Source organism: Artibeus jamaicensis, unplaced genomic scaffold (assembly GCF_021234435.1).
Source record: "Artibeus jamaicensis isolate MK-2021 breed Jamaican fruit bat unplaced genomic scaffold, CSHL_Jam_final contig_3174, whole genome shotgun sequence".
In the NCBI taxonomy this organism is placed as follows: domain Eukaryota; kingdom Metazoa; phylum Chordata; class Mammalia; order Chiroptera; family Phyllostomidae; genus Artibeus; species Artibeus jamaicensis.
The window spans coordinates 6,973,666-6,988,793 of NW_026521738.1; the positions used below are offsets into that span (position 1 = coordinate 6,973,666).

Here is a 15,128-nt window from a genome sequence, read left to right on the forward strand (position 1 = left end):
CACACCACAGAGACTATGTTAAGAGTAATTATAAATTCTTGGCTTGTTTTATTATTATTGATGTGATGGTGGAAGGAAACCAAGATCATTTTCTAAAGATACAGTTGAAAAGGGGAATTCATTTGTAAGGAAATAACTACCACAGTAATATTGGTATTGACTAGATTTAAATCCCACAGTCCTTAAGGCAACTCAGGGTCCCGCACGTAAGTATAAAATAAGGTACAAATACTATAGTTAGGAAGACAGCAAAGCTCGATGTTGAAATGAGAGCGGATGAGTTACAATAAAGAGAATCAGGGTGTGAATGTCCAATGTGAACAACCACATCACGGGGAGGGTGTTGGGGAGATGAGGAGAGGCTTCAACCGCAGACTCAGCCTTCCAGACCAGATGGTGGGATACTGAGTGTGAGCACTTCTGCTTTGGAGTATCAAGGGAGAGCTAGCTTGGCTAGCTTGGGAGAGCTGCTTGGCAGAGACAGACTAGTCTTAAGGAATTCAGTTTTTTTTTAATACCATGGGTCCTACGCTTATGTGTTTGTGCCATATGGGTCTCTCTGCCAAGCAACAGGGCCCCAAAGCCCACCCTCAATGTTTAAAGCCCACCTTCGTGAAACATCTGCTTCCTCTGATTCCTCTCTATGAAGATGAGATGTACCTGCATGGGAATGGGTGACATGACTTATCCAAAGGGAAGGGTACACTAACAGACCGCAAGATGTTTTCAATAACATAACCGAGAAGATGCAACCCTCTTTAGAGCCATGACGAGACAAATTTCCAGTCTCTTCAGTAGGACAAAACAAACAAACAAACAAACCAAGAGTTCAACTGATTTCTGCAAATGTTTTCACTAGCACCGACATGGAACCCTACCCCTCGGACAGGTCAGCACCAACAACAAAGGAGCTCTCAGACCTCTGCCCTAGAGCCCTCCAGGGACAAGCTGCTGGACTTCTGGGACTGCTCTGCTGGGAATCCACCAGAGGCTCGCATAAAGGAGTGAGCGTTTGCATTCTCCTGACATCCTCTCCTGCTGGACCCTGCCAGATGAGAGCTGCAATTTCCTTAGCTTAGTGCCCAGGAGGCAGATTCTCAAAAGCCGGGTGCGGAGGCAACCAAGTGAAAGAATTATCGACCATGTATACGCAGGGTTGAAAGCAGCAAATAGAGCTGGATTAAGAATGAAGACCTCAGCACTCCACTCAGAGTGTCACTGTAGGAAACTGCTCAGGAAGTCTGCGTCCTGTACTCACAGGCCCGTGGAAGCAACCTGCAGGCATGTGCTGTTTTCCGACTCTCCGACAGACCACGTGCAGTTGTGTCTATAAGTGCAATGACAGTTCGCACACACTGAAAGGTTCAGGACGCCTCTTCTGATATTGCGGGACGGCAAAGGCACTGGTGAAGACACTCTCCAGCTTGCTGGGGATGGAGTGCACCCCTCCAGCTGCACTCCCCTTGGCCTTCCTCCATTAAACACCCACAGAAGTGAGTGAACGAGCCAGAGAGCGAATGCTTATTCTTTTTATGTTTTAATGAAAGACTTCCTTTTAGATTTAATTCACTGTACTACTAGCGATTATAACTTCTGCAATGTAGTTCACATTCTGGCCTGATGGGAGTTCTCTTCAGAAAAGGTCACTTGGGTGGTATGAACAATTTCCTGGGGCAGTTTTTGGTGCATCATGCAATGGAGAGGGGAGAGGGACCCCAATCAATTGCTTCCCTCACAGAACTAAAGGAGGATACCAAGCCCCACAGGGCACATGAGTGTAGGGCCAGATCGTAAATGGCTGTCAAGTAAGTTTTGAAAGCCAGAATTTGGGAAGCCCCAGCCATGCATTCTTAAGGCATTTCTTGGCCTAACTTGATAGATTGATTCTGAAAACATACACTAATTTTTTAAATGCAAAACAGACCCACTTGTGTTAGGGCCTGCACAAACAGAGGGCCAGGAGAGTGGAAACAGCATAAACAATGTTGTTTATATCCAAGGCCTGAGCAAACTGATGCACTTTCCTCCAAAATTGCAGGAAGTATCAGAGTAACCCCCATCCACGGAGGTGGAATGAGAACCATATTTTCCACAGGAATGGAGACAATTTTTCAGATACACTGACATTAAAGGATCTCGAAGCAGAAGCACAATTAATAAAGGATGGGCTCTCCTCTGACCTGCAATGGAAGGGCAGAACGTCCCAGCCATAAACAATGCCTCCAAGTTAAAACTAAGTGAAACCAAACACAGCAGAAGGGCAGATGTGAGAAGCACATAGCATTTTCATTGTTCTGCTTCACTTTTGACCTCGTGTAGAGGCCTGTGAATGGTTCCTGCCGCTGAGCACCTACAAGGAGACTATGACTGCCTCCGGAGTAACCAGCCATGTGCCTTGGAATCCTGGAGTTTGAGAAGCACTTTGGAGTAGACCTGCTTCACCCTTTTTTCCTCACTTGGCTTCTTTAATACATTTCTCCATTTTTTTTTTTGTTATTGTAAAAGACTATATTTAAAAGCAAGCAACAGGAAGCTTTTACTTGGGAAGTTGAGGTTTAAGCACTTGGTGGCAAACAATGAACCGGAGAGATAAAGATGCAACGCAAATGGTTGGGAACAGACCTTTTGCTAGTTTCCTGCCCAAGTTGACTTGTGAGCGTGTGTGAGGCCACGATAGGGACTACCAGTGCTATTTTGCTTTTATTTACTCCAATTTATTTGTTCCTGTGAAAACCCCTATAAAAACAAATTGTGAGGACAAACAATGGAAACCTTGCCATCTCCTTCTTGCCAGAGCTTTTATTTTCCACATTATCAAATGTTTTCATCAGTGGAGCTCAGCCCATTCATTCAACTCTGAATCACAACCCAGATCATATTGCATTGGGGCTGGAGGGGTGGGAAGACAGCTATGCATTGACTGTGTCAAGAAAGAAAGAAGGAAAAGGGGGGGGGCTGCAGGGGAGAGAGAAAGAAGATAAGGAAGGGAGGAAAGAAAGAGAGGAAGAAAGAAGGAAAAAGAAAAGAAAAGAGAAAAAAAGAAAGAAGAGTCCCTATCACCCTGTCCCTTTGACACAGAAACAAATTGGTGGTCCTTTGTAACACTCCAAGATGAATACTGTGCCCCCAAATCATCAAGTAAACTAGAACTTTTAAAAAAGCAAGCTTGCAAGTCTATAACATAATTTTACCTTCATCCTCTTTTTTTTTTTTTTTTACCCCTTTCCCCAAACAGGTATCCATGTCAAAGGAGAACTCTTGAGTTGGGGGTTTGTTTGACCTAGGTCATGCAAAGGTCAAGCTTTTCACCAGTTGTTAACACAAAGCTTCTAGCCAACCCACCCTCCAGATCTGGCTACACAGTCTATTTCCATCTGCAAATGCGCCATGCACATTGGGTTTTTCTCAGCTTTGCAGGAACTAACAATCCCTTCACTGTGAAGTGGTCTCAGTGACAAATAAATAGGTCAAACACTCTTCGGTGAAACTGTAGGAGCTGAATTTGCCAAATATGGAAATGTAATGGATTTTGACTTTTTCATTTTTAAAAAGGCTTTTTAAAGTATTATTTTAAAACCAGTTGAACAGATCGCTTTATACCTTTATTGAACTTCAAGGGATGCTGTCTTTTAAGCAGTTTTATGCAATCCAAACTATATTTTTGTCTCTCTGAAAGAGATCAATATTTATTCAGATTGATTTTTAAGATTTACATGTGAAAAATAGATAAAATTGGATCAAATATACACCAAAACTAATTCTGTCAACTCCCATGAAAGTCAATAAAGCCAAAATAAATTTAGCAGATTTCATCTACCTGCATTTGAGAATTGTTTTACTTCATTATTTCTTATAAACTTACTGAGCAGAAATTTGCTTAACTCTTATCCAAGCTTCTCCTACTGAAACAATAAGACTCTCTATGGAATATTTTGCACTTGAATATTATCACCAGGATAGCATATGGCAAACTAGCAGTAGGCAGTTTATCTTCATCCTCTTTGTAAGCTAAAATTAGCACAATGCTTTTGCAGCATTCTACACTTGACTCGGCCGGGGCGATATTCTCCACAATGCGATGCTTGTTCCACATCTTGCTCTTTTCCAATATTTAAGCAAATTGGTTGAAGGTTTATATTAACAGTTACCGATACATTTTAATGCAACAAAACCCCAAAGTAACACCCACGATGAAAAGTAAACCAGCTATGTTAGGAATCAACCTGGAAAAAAACTTCCTTCATCTGCTTCCTGAAATATATAGTGTTTCAACTACAAAGTAGTTCAAATGTTTACAGAGGCTAATTGTACCAAGTGGGATATATATATAAGGCTCCAAAAGCAAGACCCAATTACCTTCTTAGACAACTAAGGCTTATTTTTCTACATGTTTACCATATTCAGTTTTTCTGGGTAATGCGTCCTTGATGCTAAAAATGCATTGTTGCTGAGAATTAAGTATGCACTTGGAGAGGATTAAATGAAGGTGATCTGCCAATGGAAAGAGCTTACACTCTTTAAACAGGAAAGCAGCTACTGGCTAGCTCTTTGAAAGGATTACAACACAAACAATGATTTTAAAAACAATGGTGGAGGTTCAAATAATACATCCCTTTTAGCTGGGCTGTAGCAGTGTAATCTTCTCATCAAATAGTTAAAAACAAAAACCTTGAGGAAGAATTCGCTTTAGAGAAGATTGGCAGGTAAGCAGCCGAGGGATATTTACCTTAGGAGCAGAAATACTTCCATCTCCTCCTGTCCCCGCCTCGCTTTTCACGTGGTTTATCAGGGCAGATGTTATACTAACAAGATTTTGCTGGAAATTTCACTATTCGATATCAGACTGAAGTTTCTGTTTCTTTGTGTGCCGGGACAGAGGTGTCACAGCTTGTTACCAACAGATTAAAGCCAACACGACAAACATGCTGTTGGCCGGTTTGTAGCAATAGATGAAAAAATTCTTCATCATTTTTTGGAGGGGAAAGATAATTTCTCAAAAGCTCGTTGTATATTTGACCTAGCCACATTATTCTCTGAAGTATACATTTTATCAAAGGAAAAAAAATGAAAATCCTCTATAAACCTGGTAAGGATATCTCATCCATGATCTACCTAAAACAATATTTCACTTGACATAGTATCTTACTCCATCTATCCCAGTTATTCCTGATCCACCCCCCACCCCCAAAACAGATAAATTGTACTGGGGGGAGGGGGAGCAAAATATAAAGCAGTTATATATTTCACACCTAATTCAAAAAATGATATGCATTTGACCTTGTCAGCAACATCTGTGTATGAAAGGCTCAAATCCATGACACTACTTTGCACCCAGATATTTTGAAAACCCGGATATTGGGGATGGTCTATACTTTTTGATTGCTATTATCAACGCTAAGTCCTAGATTCAGATTTCCTTCTCACAGACCATGAAATTATGGGTTTACTAACCTTCTGCAAATTTCAATCTATATGTAAAATGTTTATTGCAAGTTCTTTATTCCATCTAGGTTTATATGCAAAGTTTCAACTTGGTTCTTAGAATTTCAGAACTGAAGGAAAACATTTCAATCATCTAGCCCAACGTCTTTTATTCACAGGAGACATTTCATCTCAGCAAGGCTACGCAAGTTGTCCGACCCACAGCGGAGGGCCCATAAACTGGCCAGCGGGGATGGCTCCCAGCACCTGCGCTCCACCCGGGGTGCTCTCCCGAGTCCACCACACAGCTCAGCGTAAGTTCCCAGTGTGCACATAAACAAGTATTTAAAATAATTTTTGGTCACCATAAGCTAATCCTCACACAGAGCCAATCACACTGCATTACCTGAGGTTTCAGCATCTGTTTCCATGACACCAAATCAGTGGCATGATGCTTCAATGGGGGAATTTAGGTATTAATGATTTATCATATAGTATCACACACGTGTGTGAACCCCTGTATATGAGCACAAAAATTACAGCCAAACAAGTGTTGAAATGGAATGGTAGGTTATGGGCATTCGTTCTGTTTTTCTGTATGCATGAAAAGATTCATACTAGAAAGTTTGGAAAATGCACGTCATATGTGGAAAAAGAGTCTCAAGGCAATGCTCCACAAGTCTTAACCCTGTATTTTTCATTTTCTACATAACATCTTTGGCTCTCGAGTGAGAGGCACCGAATTGCACTACGATAAAACAGTCATCGCCACATGCGGAAGGAATTCCTCTCTTAAAAGGAGCTGTCAGGCTTGGCGGTTAGGAAACCACCTCTACTCCTTCGAACAGGAGTGAAATGGGTCTGCAACCAAAACTTCAAAGCTCATTACCATGTCAAGACAGAGTCGATAGAAAAACTTAAAAGTCAAAATAGAAATGAACTCCCTATGTTCTCATCATGACTAGGCTACAACACTGTACACATACAAAGAAGGAAAAGAAAAGACATGAACAAGGGGGTGGGGACAGGGAGAGAGGGCAGGCAGCACTGCCCGTCACTTCACCGGAGAGAGAAGCAGCAAAGCCGCTCTGCCACCGACAACGCAGACCTGCCTGTAAGTCTAGTCTCACCTCCCATTAACTTCCCAGGATCAACATTTCCCATTCACTATTAATAGACAAGCCATACTCTGAACCCGATTTTACCAACTGCAATCGCTATAAACCTAGTCCTCAAGCTCTGTCTACTACTTGGTAAAATGTATCTGTAATACTAAGAATTATATTCTTCTATCTTAAAACTTACTCATAACATGGCAACCTGAAATTCAAAGGCCTAATACTGCCCAATAGCTTCACAGCAAACCAAAGACTATTATGATGAGACTGAGACCAGAGCTGTGAGAAGAGACTTTGTCGTTGGGTAGATACAGTCTCCATCGGACTGGGCTCCTGCGAGACAACTCCACCCAGGTCCTCTGAGAGCACAGCACCCTACCCCAACCTGACCATCCTCAAGAGGTGTGGATGTCATTCCACATGTCACTTTGAATGACACTGCAGTTATTTTCTCACAGACCCCTTAATATGTGGTGTAGAAATAGCACTAGCTGTTGTTTAAAAAGAATCCAGTGGACCAGTGGCATTAGGGTAACCGAAGTACCACCTGCAACCTAAGTCTCTGCTTACTCACTGATGATAAGGATGAAGTCCTTATCATCACCTCTTAAACTAAAAGTGACAGATTTACAACTTGAGACATTTGGGACTGATGGGCAACAGCACGGAGTCTTGTTGGAGTGGAGATCTCAGTCCCTAGCAAGCTTAGAACGCCCTCCATTCTGAAGCAAAAGGGCAAATGAACACTCTCCATTGTAAAGACACACTTTAGAATAGTACCAGGTTCTCAGTTCCTTGTTACACCATCACCCACACTCAGAAATGCGCACCAGTATACACCAGAGTCTCTCTTTTCTCAGAGAAAAACAAACCAAATGATGACGGTGGTGGTCGTGGTAAGGACGCAGACTGTTAGCAGATATACAAAATTCACTCTGTGGGCACTCTTCTAAGTTCAATATATCAACTTATTTGGTCTTCTCGACTGCCCTATAAGTAGGTACTAATATTACCCCCATTTTACAAATGAGTTTAAGTTGTTCTGCCCAAAGAAGTGAAAACTAAGTCATTTTTTCATAGGGAGAGGCCAATGTAAGCTTGCTCCAGATCTAGTCACCCACTGAAACCCCCTCATGGCCGAAAATGAAAAAGAGCATCGACTGGATTGGATGAAAAAGCAGGTTACTCCCAAAGAGAACAGTACCGGGAAGTATGTTTGTCCCAGAAGTTTCTTAGTTCAGAAGTGAAGCGGGCAATGAACACTGAACCCTAAATTCCCCAAGGCCAGGAATTCGTCTTATTCGTCTGTTATCTCAGGATTTAGTACAGTGCCAAGTATACAGGAGGTCCTCTGTGAGTGATGAGTGAGTGAGGGAGGGAATGAATGAATGAATGAATGAATGAATGAATGAAATATAATGCTAAGCAGTGCCCGATGACTTTTTTCTAAAGTGCCTTCCTAGTTTTATCCTCTTCTCTCTTCCTTATGAGAGACAGAGGACTAGTGGATGCATTTCAGAAATAAATGGACCAAAAAGATATCAGTTCTTGGTCAATCTTCACTTAAGAAAGGAGATGTGAATGGCTGCCCTGCTATGAGATTGTTGGTATAAGGCTCACAGACTAAGTTGGGTGGACACATTTCGTAAAGTGAAAGCGTGAAAAATGTATTATTTGTTAGATTTTTTTCACCATCACCTAGCATTATACATGGCTCATAGTGGGTCCTCAACAAATATTTGTTAAATAATGGAAGATGAAAATGAAGGAGCCACATGTCACTGATCCCCTACGTCCTGACTCCCAAGAGGGCCTCTGCGAGGCTGAGAACAGTGGGAGCCAAGCTTGGCAGCAGGAATGAAAGCTCAGGTACAGATGCCCTTTATGTCTTTAGGTTGGAGTTGGAAAAGGTACATCCAATTCCACCTCAAAATAAAATATATTGTCAGCCTTATGGACAAGTACAACTGATGGGAATAAAGAGGGGACTTGGGGGTACAGGCTTGAAAATCAAGCCAATGGTCCCCAACTCCTGAGCCCCTCTTCTCTCCTCTCCTCTCCTTCCCTCCACCCTGTACCCCAGGTCACAAGCCAAGAAAAGGCAGCGTCATTGCTGTCATTCTGCTCCTCTGAAATAGGAACCTGGATTAGCTCTGGCTGGCTGAAGCTCAACCCAGATAAGTCCAGGGCAATGCTGATAGGCAGCGGGAAGGAATTTGAGGAAGTGACAAGAAATGCCACGTCATCCGCCATAAAGAAAGCTCTCCCACAAAGTGGCCCAGGAGGTGACTACAGAGCGGCTGGTGCTCAGAAAAACGCAGATAAACGCAGGAGTCTTTCTCAGCAGCAGGACAGAGAGCCAGCCACAAACAACTCACGTCCTTGCCACATCCTTCAGTGACTACGGGGAGGAATGCAGAACACGCTCCTCCCACACTCCCCCTCCCCCTCCCGCCTCCCGCCGCCCACAGCAGCCTGAGCTCAGAGTCTGGGTGCCCTCCCTCTGCAGAGGCCCAGACACCCGAGGGAGCAGATGCGTCTCTGTTCATTTCTACCATATTAACCAAAGAATCACCAGTCATCCTGAGGATGTGTCCTTTTTTTTTTTTTTTACAAAGATCCTAGGTTATAGACTCTTTCCATCTCAGGGAAGGGGATGGACCATGTCAGAAATAAACTCTCCCTAATTTCATTCACCAAGTAATGGACATCATAATAATCCGCAGTGGCATCTGTCATCACCAAGATTTCCACTGTCCTTCGCAAAAGTTTCACAGAAAAGTGGAAGTCAGCAAGGAGCTATTCTCCGAAGAAATCCACATGGAAAGGAGTGGGGCCCGGCAAAGAAGCCTGGGGAGAGTGGACTTCTCTGTCACTGTGGCTTTTTAAAAGACAGATGAGACTCCTTATTGGTTTTATATGGTATGGCTTTCTTTGCTGATATTTTAAAACCATTCAAAGGACCTGTTCTCAAAAGAAAAGTATACAAAACTTGCTTGAGATATTTTCACAAGGAAATCTGTGCTTTGAAACATAATTGGAAGGTCGATTTTTTTTTCAAAATCCAGTCTCTATCATCAATACTACCAGTGACTACTTAAAAAGGCACATTGGATGAACTCTCAGCTTGGACATCTACTGGATAAATCTCACAGCCCAGTGTGCTAACCATCTCTGCCAGAAACTCTGGCTTACATTCTGTGATCTCAAATTGTCCTGCAATGCCTATCTAGAGAGAAATTTGAGTCCCTGGTGTCCCAGAGGTTTCATAAGGGCCACAGTTGTCGGCAGACCAGATTTTCTTCCTGGGTGGCCAGGGACATATTTCAATACCATACATTTTTGCTCAGAACTCTTTGAGAACACACCAAATGGAAAATGATTAAAATTACATTTACTCACTCTCGCATATTAGCATCAAATTATTAGTTATATTAGTGGCTTACATTTACATTAAACTTGCAAATGATATAGACCTTATTTCCATTCTATGAGCATCTTAATTTTTTCCCTGCATGCATATCTAATCATTTGCTTACCTCTTATCACTCCGGGAACCTACAGTTTTAATTCCATGGATTTCCACAGGGCAAGAATCTAGGCCACTGTTTATGCACAGAAATCAATTCAGCCATCACTATACTGCGCATCAAAACAACATTTTAAAAGCAAAAGTTGAAGCCAGTGGCATTGAGCCAAAGCACCTCTCCTCAAACGGAAACGCAGTGGGATTTTTAAGAGCAAATAGGACACACGGCTGAGGCTTTGTGCCTCACCAAGGACTGGGAGTCCTTAAAGGCCCAGAGTTTTTCAGTTCAGATCTGGAACTGAAGACTTTGTGCCCCAAGAAGAGTGCCGATTGCCATTCCGTCCCCAACCCCCTCCCCCCGGCACTTCCGTACTGTCCCACGTACAAATATTCACCAGGTCAATTTGCTCCCTCTTTTCCCCTAGTGACATCACTAACCAGTGACGCTTAATGCTTTTAATTAGAATCTGGAAGAGCGTTTGGCACCTATTGCGTTTTTACAAGAACTGCATCTCTGAAATGCAGTATTACATTAACATGATAATTTCAAAAGAAATCATATTCCTAAGTATCATAAATCACAGAAACACCATTTACTTCTTCTAGAATTGTATTCAATCTGCAAACTACCTACTGTATTCATGTTAATCTTTGCAGTTGTATATTAAAGCCATAAAAAGTCCCCCCCCACACACACCATAGCTTCTTCCCACAGCTCCAATCAAGGTGAACTAAGAAAATCTGGCCTAGGGTACGCATGTCTACTGCCATTTCCCACAGCACATAGGGCGTTTTCCTCTGGGAATGAAACATTTTCCTTAAACTGCTGTTTATAATCCCTTATCAGCCAAACAGCCATAGAGCCATCAAGTCCAATCTCATGTGAAAAAAAGTCAAGGTCAACAAGTACTTGCATTTTTGTTTATCTTTAGCTGAAATTGCTACTGACATTCAATTGGGTAATAAACATGAGGTCTGTCAAACGTTCCCAACAAACAGGTGATCCAGAAGCTATCTCAGAACAAGGCCACTGCCAGGTAATCAAACAATCCTGTTAGAACAATTATGATTTGAGTGCATTTATTTACCGATTCAAACACCAGTCAGCTCTGAGTGAATACTGCCATCCCATTTCCACCGCTGGGCACTGAGACTGCGTAGGGACAGGAGGGCTCTTGCTAGAATTCCTCACCAACGACACTGCATGCACTCCCACCAGCAGAGTGCCATCCACAGAAAAGGCTCTCTCCTCTTCTCCCTCCTATTTAAAGGCAATTTTGCGCAGCTCAGTACAGCCATGTCCTTTCCTACGCTGTCCAGGTCCCTGAGCCCAGTCGCCTCTCTCTGCCTGAAAACCAGTTCCACGGTCATGGGTGTGTATGTCTCTTTGGAACTGCTGCATTATTCTTCTAAGCCAGCATGGTTGCTGCATTAGAAAATACCTCATTTTAACTTGAAAAGTGGTAGGAATTGTTCAGCATGTTTAATTCTACGGAGTCAGATAGATATCTGGAATAAAGGCCACATACTTCTTTTCAATCCATCATGAAATTCACTGATATCAACAGGAGTTATGCATTTGGACCCGGATAGACATGGCTCCATGCCATATTCGACTTACAGATTAAAAATAGAATCTGTTCCAGCTGCAAAGTAAGACACGTTAAACTTACTGCCTCCATTTGAAAGATGGAAATCAAATCAAAGGGCTATGCCTGCTGCCTAAGACGGTGGCCCTGACCCACATAACACGACCCCACTGCCTCCACTTCTGTTTCAACAAAAGGACTCAAGGAACATTCTTGGGGCCTAAAAGTAATGCTTCCGCTTCTCCTCATGCAGCTTTCACTAACATCCCATCATTTAGCAGAGCAATCCATGTTGTCCAAAGCCGATTCCTTTCCTATCAAGAACATTAGGACATCTGGAACCGAAGTAAAGGACAATCCTTCTAAAAATATACAGACCCACATCCTGAGAAAAAAAGTAAAAACTAAAATCAAAACAAATTCAGACTCACAAAATGAAGTGCACTCTTTTTACAGACAACTGTCAGTGTTGACATACTAAGTGCACGTGATACTGTTGGTAAAAAATATATATCGTTTCGGTATTTTAAAAAACGATCCTTCCTTCTTTATCATTGTGGCAAAAAAGCGAACACAAGCAGAGTTGTATCAGCAGGCGCAAGAGTATTTTATTTCCAACCCTGAAGTCTAGTAAGTCCTGAAGATTCTGCATAAAAAGAAAACTTAGCAGCCCGGGAGGTGGGAAGGCTGGAGTACACCAGGGTCAGAATCCGCTGGGAGTCTGTGGGCACGAAGGCCCGTGAAGCAAAACATCTCCTCCGCAAATACTCAGGAAATGTTCATCAATCAGTTGTCAAGCAAAGGGGGAAGTCACCTTATTTTCAGAGTAGTAAACTGATGAAATGAGTCACCAAATTCCCATGGTAGTGCGGCTGGCCTCTTCCTTTCCACTCAGCCCCTGGTCCCCACAGGGCCAGAACCTTCTCCATGGGAAAAAAGGGTGGCGGGGAGAGAGGGTCGGCTGGGCTTCTTCAATCCACCCTCAGGAAAGGCTGGAAAAAATGTTACAAGTGTCCAGCCAGGCAGTGAGGTAAAAGCCACAGTCGGCAAGGACCAGCTATAGCGTCCCCATACCTAGGGAGGTAAAGCTACACATGAGAAGACAGAAAGGATGCCAGAAGGGACCTGGGGTCTGTACGGCAGTATTCTGAAACCTCTGCATGACCCTAAGCCTCCAAACCCACTGTCCTGCAGACCCCTCAGTCCCTCCGTCTGGTCCGGCCTCCTTGAAAGCTTTTCTCTGCAGTCCCTTCCCTCCGTCTGACAGCATGGCCTCCACATTTCTGCATGACTGCTGCACTGCCTCCAGTCCTTCTCCCACTGGTCCCTCCTGCACTCAGCTCTGACCATGACACAGCTCGAACGTTTTCAGTGACTCCCCACCGCCTCTCAAACGGACTCCCACCTCCCGAAGACAACACACACGGCCCTTTGTGGGCTGGGCCCTGAACCCATTGGCCTTTCCTCACACTCCTGCCTCCCCACTCCTTGTTTTCTGCTCACGCTGAGGCATGTACAAAGCCTCCGAAGTGTCGTGTTTTCTCTTTATCTTGTTCCTTCACACAAACTTCTTTGCCTCACAGCTCTGCTGCTACTCCACGCGTCCCACTTCCATCACAGACCCAGCCCTCGGACAAGCGACAGGGGAGGTGGGGGTGGGTAGTGTCTTCCTGGAGCGCCTTGCGGAGGAGGACCAGATCCGAGTCCCACTCAGACTTCATGAGAAAGGGTGCTGTGAGCGACGAAGGGGGCCTGCCGTGGAAGGGCAGGGTAAGGGCGCGCCTGGGCCGCGCTGTGGCCTCACGCTGGCCCATTCGTTAGGGGCCGTTCCTCTACTTCCAAATTACACTGAGCCTACTCAGTGCCCTGGGTCACCGGTCTGCCCCTCCGCTGGACTGTCTGCCTCTTCTTTCCAGGAATGGCCTCTTTCACTCTGAATTCTTACATCTCACACTGGACTGGTACACAGTGGACATTCAATTAATGCTCATTCAGTTAGTGAATAGGACTATTTCTCTCTTCACCTCCAATACCTTCGGGACCAATCCTCTCACAAGCTTTATATTCTTAATATTGCCCCAGCTGGTGTGCCTCAGTGGATTGAGTGCCAGCCTGCACACCGAAAGGTCACCAATTTAATTCCCAGTCAGGGCACATGCCTGGGTTGCAGGCCAAGGTCCCTGGTTGGAGGCATGTGTGAGAGGCAATTGAGTGATGTATTTCTTGCACATTGATGTTTCCCTCTTTCTCCCTCCCTTACCTTGTCTCTGAAAATAAATAAATAAAGCCCTTTAAAATAAATAAATAAGTAAATAAATAAATTCGTTATATCAAGCAATACCTTTTATTTGCACTAAATGTGTCCTTTCACATAAGGGGGTGTCCTTGGTGCTGGAATGTGGTAAACCAAATACTGGTAACACACCACCATCTCCAGTTTCGGGGGTGGAAATCTTACTCCCTGGGGTCCCTGTGTTGAACACTGGCACCTGGCTCTTACCGCACCATCACCCCAGCTCAGCGCCTCACTTTAACCATTGCCTGTCTGTCTCTGGCTAAACCGGCCCTGATTCAGGGGGCAATCCCCAGAATGGCAAGGGCATGCTCGCCTGCATTCCCAGCCCCAGGTAGAAGGCAGAGAGACTGGAGGACGGAGCTGACCCACCAGGAAACTGTCAGAAGGAGATGGAAATGCGAGGAAGGGCCCCACGGCATCACCAAATCACTGGCACCTTGGCTCACAGTAACACGGGCTGTCCTCTGTTTCAACCACGGGAATCAAGACTGGCTCAGATACCAAGAAGTTAACTTCACAATGGAGGGAATCCGACTCAGGCATCTGGTCAAATTAGTCAGTCAAATATTTATCAGGCACTGTTTGCAGCACTGTGCCGATGAAGGGAATGAAGGAGGGGCCCTCCGGGTGTTGCTGAAGGTGTCCTTTGAAGCCATTCCCCAGATTCCCGGGGTGGGAGGGCTTCTCTCAGGTCTTTAGATGCCACACAAAGGGATTCTCCTGAGCAAACTCCGCAACTCTCATAACTAATTACATTTCACTCTTCATCTGGGCTGCCAGGAAGCTCCGAGCCAAATGAGGTGCCTGCTTCTATCCACCATACACCTGCACATAATCTTACGACACACATTGTTTTGTGTTACCTCAGGACTGACCTCTTGGTCCTTTTCCTTTCATTTCAATTTCTTCATCTACTTATTTTTACCTTATTGTATACACATACTTTTGTTACCTTCCCTAAATCTTTTCTTAGAATGAAGAGAAGAACATGCAAATGCATTTTTTAATTAAGATATATCCTTCTTTTCCTCAGGAATCAAAGCACAAAAGGGTGTTGAGGTGTTCCTGTCCTTCGGGCAGAGGTGCATGGTAACTGGGGCACAGAGCAAAGCTTCAGTCCACAGCCAATGAAATATATAAAGAAATAGCATGATTAATACTAATAATCTAGCAAT

General features: G+C 43.9%; 1 protein-coding gene and 1 long non-coding RNA gene across 4 annotated transcripts in view; one reads left to right on the plus strand and one right to left on the minus strand.

Moving 5' to 3' along the window:
- Nucleotides 1–15,128, minus strand: part of MEIS1 (Meis homeobox 1) — a 129,078-nt gene that overhangs the window by 75,922 nt on the left and 38,028 nt on the right. The window lies entirely within an intron of this gene.
- Nucleotides 4,603–13,290, plus strand: LOC128627100 (uncharacterized). Its single transcript, XR_008391216.1, has 3 exons — nucleotides 4,603–4,703; nucleotides 5,601–5,735; nucleotides 13,241–13,290. It is a non-coding gene; the product is annotated as an uncharacterized LOC128627100 (long non-coding RNA).